Source organism: Mastomys coucha, unplaced genomic scaffold (assembly GCF_008632895.1).
Source record: "Mastomys coucha isolate ucsf_1 unplaced genomic scaffold, UCSF_Mcou_1 pScaffold12, whole genome shotgun sequence".
Taxonomy (NCBI): Eukaryota; Metazoa; Chordata; class Mammalia; order Rodentia; family Muridae; genus Mastomys; species Mastomys coucha.
Window position 1 is genome coordinate 2,205,264 of NW_022196894.1, and position 7,470 is coordinate 2,212,733.

Below are 7,470 nucleotides of genomic sequence, written 5' to 3' on the forward strand. Positions count from 1 at the left end.
CCTCCACTGACATAGTCGCAGGCCAACTTAGTCTACACAGTTCCTCAACTGAGGATATCTTCTTAGGTGATTCCAGGTTGTGGAACGTTGGCATTTAAAGCAAGCCACTGGGTTGATGGTAGTGGTTGTCATGATGCTGAATGCGATGGTGATGATGGTGGTGGTGGTAATGGTGATGATGATGACAAAGATGATGGTGCTCAAAAGCCAATGGAAAGAAGCAATGGAGCACTTGCTGTTTTGCAATGAAATGCTATAAACAAGAGAACTCACCATAGGGCATTGTAGAATGCACAAGACTAATTAGGACAATGACAAATGTGACTACAACATGTAGCCTTGAAGGAAAAGCAAGGGGAAACAAAATCTGAAAATTGGGCAGCACTAGGAGGCCACGGTGGCCATCAGATGAACATGTTAGTGGGTTTTTTTTAATGATGGTAGTCATGGTAACAGCACTGGTAAGATAGATACTCTATGGGACTATCTATTATGTATCATGTATTCTATCTATCTATCTATCTATCTATCTATCTATCTATCTATCTATCTATCATCTATCTATCATCTCTGCATTCATGTCTATCTATTTCTGGTTCTAGCATCCAACTTGTATATCTAATGTTGAAATCTGAGAGCTCCATTTTCCCACGTGCTCCCTATCATCTATCTACCTATCATCTATCTATCTATCTATCTATCTATCTATCTATCTATCTATCTATCTATCATCTATCTATCATCTATCTATCATCTCTGCATTTATGTCTATCTATTTCTGGTTCTAGTATCCAGCTTGTATATCTAATGTTGAAATCTGAGAGCTCTATTTTCCCACGTGCTCCCTGTAACCCCACTCTGGTTTACCTTTTCCCTTTCACTATCACATTTTAAAAATCGAGTTGATCTGATATTGTCAAAGACAGCTGACACAAAATGCTTCAAAACAGTTTAGAGACATTTAAGCTGAAAAGACATTTGAAAGAGATCTTATACCCATCAGAGCACTAAAATAATCCCCAAGATTCCCTGAAGAAAGAAAAAAGGACAACACATGAGATCCCATGATCCATAGTACACAGTAAGAAGTAAAGAATCTGTCTATATGAACATCCACAAGCACTGAACTTTCAGGAGGGAATGCAAATTTAAGAAATGTATCTCAGAATAGAAAGGCAGTATCTCAAACAAAAGAATCATAAGCCCAGCATTTCTTGACCCTGTCTGTTGCCAATGCTGAGGTCACAATGCTAAATCTTAACTTAGTTAAGGCGGTTTCTTCAGGGAACTAAAGCAATGTGGTCCAGGTGCCTGTCTTCCTAACTTAATACAAAACTGGAGCTCAGAGAATCCCAGGCAAGAGGTGACTCACAGTCCATTACGTTATCTGCCTCAGATATTAGATTTCTCTGTTGAGCCCTGGAAGCCGGAGCTGGATTTCAGTCAACTCATAGCAGGGATCCAGCAAGTGCCAACTTTGTCATTGAAGAGGAAAATGTATGTGCTTGAAATAGTGAGGCTGAGGGGCTCTCTTTATTTTATTCTGAAGTGATAGCTTGGCAACTCTATTTCCATTCTTCTTGAGTTGGAGTGGGGGCCAATGTGGCCTGGTGCATAGAAAGCAGCTTTGGGGATGACACCAACATGGTGTGACATTTCAACAGTCAATGTGTTCTGTGACTCTGAGCAAAACTGCCTCTTGTTGATTTCATCGCCTCCTTGTTTACCATGCAGAAGTGTCATTTTGTAAGGCTGTGGGAAGGATTAAATGGTATAATATATGTTAAGCACCCAAGACACACATCCAGCACAAGGTAGGCATTGCTAGCATTCTGGTAGTAATCTGAGAGCCCTTTTATTGTTCTGCTAAAAATCTTCACTTTGACTTCAAGGTGTGATCACCATTTACTAGGGATATTTCTAAATGGAAGGGAATGGGAAAGCTGCAGTTATGTCCCAGGGCAGGAGGAGCTGGATGCAGATTATCATCATTGTGCAGGATGCCCCATTGTTGGCCAAATATTCTGAAATGCAGCTGCAAAGGGGGGGATTCTGGCTACATAATTAGAGTGCTGCTCTTTGAAGAAGGGGGCTGAAAGAGACATAAAGAAAGGACAAGAGCTACAAGATGGCTCAGTCTCTAAGGCCTGACTTCTAGCGCTAAGAGGGTGGAGAGAGACTAGTGTGGTCGGTAAGCCTCAGGTCTGAGAAATAGACTTTATCTTGAAAAGGAGAGGAAAGCTCTTAAAGAATGACATCTATGGTTGACCTCTGACCTCTATACACACTCCCTACCTACACAAACACCTCCTATAAATGAACACACACACACACACACACACACACACATACACACACACACGAACATGCATACACACATGCATAAGAAAAAAGAGAGGAAATGACTGAGCAAGAATTTGGAGGGTTCTACCTGTAGAAAGAACACCAGGAGAGGGCAAGGAACTCTTAAGTGCAAATATCAATATAACATTTGTCTCATACAGAGGTAAGGGACCAGGATCTTTCACTCTCCTGCTGCTGGCCAAGATTTGCACCTGGGAAGAGATGCAGGCAATGCGTGTGGCGTGCAACAGTTTCCACTGGGAGGAGGTACCATCTTCCAGCTTCTCTGGACTGGGCCTTTTGTAAAGAAAGACAGGATATGTTGAGATAACCAAGCACCCCTGCGCTTCTAAGCATTGGGGGTCGACTCCCCACTTTCTGCCCTTCCCAGCAGCTTCTCCGATATGTCATTTATTTCTCACATCCTCCATTCCTTGTGTGCATGTGTGCCTGTGTTCATGGGCACACATCCATGTAGATGTATACGTGTAGAAGCCAAAGATCAATATCAAATGCTTTCCTCTAGCTCTCCACCAGGAGACCATGTCTTTCACTGAACTGGCAGTTCTCCAGTTCATATAGAAAGACTGACCAGCCATTTTTAGAGCTTCCACTATCTCTGCCTATCTCTCCAGTGTTGGAATGGAGGCATGTACTCCATGTGTGCCTAGCTTTTGTGTGGGTCCCAGTGAACCAAGCTCAGGACCTCATGCTTGTGTGGCCGCTGGTATGTTGCAGTGCTAGAATGCCCATATTAAGAGGCAGCTCTGGAGGGAAAGGGTTTATAAGGTTTATAGTTCCAGAGGAGTACAGTCCACCGCGGCAGAGGAGACTGCAGTCCACCGCGGCAGAGGAGACTGCAGGCAGCAGCAGTGTGAGGCTGGCTTGCTAGTCAGAAAACACAGTGATCACATTTCTTCTGCACACAGGAAACAGAGTGGGGGAACAGGCTCTAAAATCTCAAATCCACTCTTCATTGAGTGCTTCTTCCAGCAGCACTCTACCTCCTGAAAACTTCCTACCTATAATCTTCCCAAACAGCACCACCGCCTGGGACCAGGAGCTCAAATACATGAGTCTCTGCAGAGATGGTTCTCACTCAAACCACAACACATGACAAACCTTTCCCCAGTGGAGCCTATCGTTTCAGCGCCCAAGTCCTTTCCATGATGTACAAAGGCCACCTGACACCACTGAAAGTTCACACAGCACTTTGAAGCAGAGCAGTTGGTCCTTCCCTTTCTGACTATCCTCCTCCAAACTCTCAGGTATTCAGTGTTTAATATTTCACATTGATATCATCATGACTTCATGGGAAACATGCAGGAATATCACTGTTATTTTGGAACACCAGCTTTGAATGCACAAAATGTGGGAAAATAAAAAACAGGCATCCTCGAGGTTTGCTCCACTTAACAGAAAATAAGAAAGCTTGTGAGCATGCACTTCAGCACCAGGGACAGTGCCAGCCCAGGCTGGTTCCTATGTAATATTCAGTTTGGAGAATTATCATTACTGTTCCTATCTTACTTATTGTTACATTTCTGTGCGTAGAGACCATGACCACAGCCACTCTTATAAAGGAAAACATTAAATAGGGTTTGGCTTACAGTTCAGAGATTTAGTCCATTATTATCATTGTTGGAAACATGGCAACATGTAGGCAGACATGGTGCTAGAAGAGCAGAATTCTACATATTGACTTGCAGGAAGAGATAGTAAGTCACTAGGCATGGCTTGAGGTGACAAAGCCCACCCTCACCGTCCCACTTCCTCCAACAAGGCTATACCTCCTAATATTGCCTCTCTCTATTGGCCTATGGAGGAGCATTTTTATTCAAATTACCACACTCCCCCAACTTCCTCTTTTCAGTCCTATCATAGCAGTATGTGAGAGTATACCTAAAGGCAATCAGAACATGTTATATTACTTCTCCTGCAGGAGTGTGAAGAAGCATCTGTTATTAACAGAGAAGGGAACAACAGACTCAAAAAGGAGACCATGAGAGGCCATCATGGTGAACCAGTGAGTTTATGGAAACCTTCACAGAGAAGAGTCATAGGTGACCCTTAGCTGCACCACACAAGTGCAATGGCTGACCACTCTTTTCTAACTTAAGTGACAACCCATCACAGTGTTAGTCATAAAAGCTGCAACATTGGAATTCCCACCCTGGGTAACTTTCCACCTGCTGCATGCTTGAGTGCCTCCTCTGAAGACAAGTGGAGCTATAGATCTAGAAGGAATGGGTGGCTGGAATCTCAGGTGAGAGACTAATGAAGCCCCTGTTTTAAAAGGATAAGTTAGTAGCCTACTCTTGGGAAAGTATGATGTGGGTTATCACAGCTACCTGCTTCAGGATGGCAGTGATCATATCCAACTCAAAGAAACAACTGCCTGACAGTAAATTGTGCCTTTTGTAAGATACCTTTAACTTTTAGCTCCTTGTACATTTGAATGTTACCTGCTTGAGTTTTGTGACTCCAGGTGACTCCTTTCCTCCCTCCCTTTGCTTTTTTCCTTCTTTTCTCTCTGTCTCTCTCTGTGTCTGTCTCTCTCTGTTTCTGTCTCTGTCTCTCTGTATGTCTCTGTCTGTCTCTCCCCATTCATATGCATGCACATGTTCACATATCTTTATACTTTACCTCCTCAGCCCTGAGATTACAGGTATGCATCACCATGCTTTACTTTGTACTTGGGTTTTGGCATCAAACAAGTCCTTATGCTTATAAGACAAGTATTTTTCCAAGCAAGCCATCTCCCCAGATGCCAAAGGATTCTTTTCATAATTCTTTAAGATAGCAGGAATTTAAGAGATATTTCCAGTGCATCATGGAGCAAGATTCTAACTTTGCTGCTTATGCATGAAACTAGACCTTCTTCTAGAGAGTGATACAGAAGTCAGAGGCCACAATATAGCCTGACTTCCAGTAGGGAGGGTCAGCAATAGGCTATAACAGTAGCAGGTGGTCTTTTTAGGGGGGTTAACCTATGTGAAAAATTGCACTGAAAATTTCCACATGTGTGTAGATGCAATTCATGACACTACTTTGCAGATGAATAGTTTAAAGCACAGAATGATTGAAAAATTCATCTCTGAATTTTTTCCATCCAGGTAGGAGACAGACCAGAATTTGAGTCCAAAGCTTTTGAAAAGAGGCTTTAAATACATTAATTATACATGAGGATGTATGGTATTTTCATACACGTGTTCAGTGTATTTGATCACCCTCTGTAGCATTTCTTGTTCTCTCCTACTCCTACTGATTAACTATCTTCTTTCCAACCAGCCTCTCTTCTATTTTCACATCTTTTTTCCTTCTTTTCTTTTCCTTTATTTTTGTCTTTCTTTTTTAAAAAAGTGAGCCAATTCACTTCATTAGGGTTTCTTATAAGTACATGAGTGAGGAATTACTTGTCAAAGTGTAGGCATCTTCCTAGTGTTTGGATCAGTGTGTGAAAATGTCTCCTCCTCCCTCAAACCATTCACTACCTATAAGAGGAGTTCAGCACCAAGAACACCTCTGTCCTGTATGGGAGCCCAACTGTCCTACATGGGAGTACTACTGTCCTGTATGGGAGTAGCCCTGTCCTGCATGGCAGGCCAACACCATGCCAGGTTTTGTGTAGCTCTTATGCAGCTGTTCTAAGTTCAAGACTAGTGCAGCCACACTACCCGAAAGACAGCATTCCACAACACTCTGGCCTATTTTCTGGCTCCATCCTTTCATTCTGACCTTTCTTCCAAGATGTCACCTAAGTTTCAGAGAGGATGATAGGGCATTTAAGTGATGGGCAGGCACATTTTTTAAAAAAAAATAATGGTAGGCACTGTAATAAGCTAAAATCACAGTTTTTCTGGTAAGAAGAAGACTGGCCAGTCTTTTGAACCTTGTGGGTCTCATGGAGCAAATTAATCAGAAGGAAAGAACCAGGGATCATTCTGGTATCAGGCACCTGGTGGGTCCGTAATCCCCCCTTGAACCACCACAGCTGGGATACATGTGAATGAGAATGCTCTTAGGGCAGAGGGACTCTCTACAACATCACCCTAGCTTGTAGTGCTACCTTTATTGGGGTTGTCTAGTGACCAATATCTAAGTTTGTTCTAAATTTCAGGACTGGGGTAGGAATGTGGTATTCTCTTTTTGTGTTCTTGTTATATAGCATGGGCTGGGTTCAATATTATAATCCTTACACCTCTGTCTCTGAGTCTGTTTACAGTACACATGCACCATCATGCCTGTCTGACATGGGATGCTATCACTGAGAGGTGCCCAGTTTCAAACACAATGCTACACACAGGGTAGATGCTCAGTGCCCTATTGATTGCTTCATGGATGTATGAGTTTCTGGAAAAAAAGAGAGTGAAGAGAAGAGGGTGTGTTTTCCAGGTATAAAGAATTTTATGCACTAACTCAGAGAGAAAGCAAGAGCCAATTTTTCCAAACATCGGCATTTCTGCACACTTTCATTTCAGTACCTATGCATAAATAGGTGGAGATTTCATTTCCTCCTCTGACCCTCCTGCCCCAACTGGAAGTCCACCAGGAGACACTGGTACAGGCTCGTTCATCACAGCCTTGCTGCTCTCAGCCCATGCAGACATCTCCATATCCGTATTCTCCGAAGTACAAGCCTCCAGCCCAGCAATTTGTTTGTGTCCTTTAAAGCAGCCAATGAGACAAAAACAAATAACTTCTCCTTAGCAAATAATATGGAATTCTTGAAGGGCCAAGTGGCGGACTCCTGGGCTCAAGGGGAGTCACCAGGGGGACAGTCAATAGGAAGAGTGTTTTCTTCCTGAAAGATTAGAGTCTGCACAGTTTGGGCCCCGAGGGACCAAGGAAAGAGAAAAACACCTTCTTGCTGGAAGAGTGTGACAGTGCTGGGGCCTGTTAGGCAGGAACATAAGATACAGGAGAAAAGGACTCTTAATAACCATCACTTTGGGGCCACAGGATCCTTACCTCCTCTGTTGCTGTCAGTCACAAACTCCAAAGGAGGCCCTGGCTGGCATCAGGAGAAAGTGAAGCGTACATAGATTAAGCCCCACATCTCAGCACTGACTGTGCCACACTGGTCTCTCTCTCTCTCTCTCTCTCTCTCTCTCTCTCTCTCTCTCT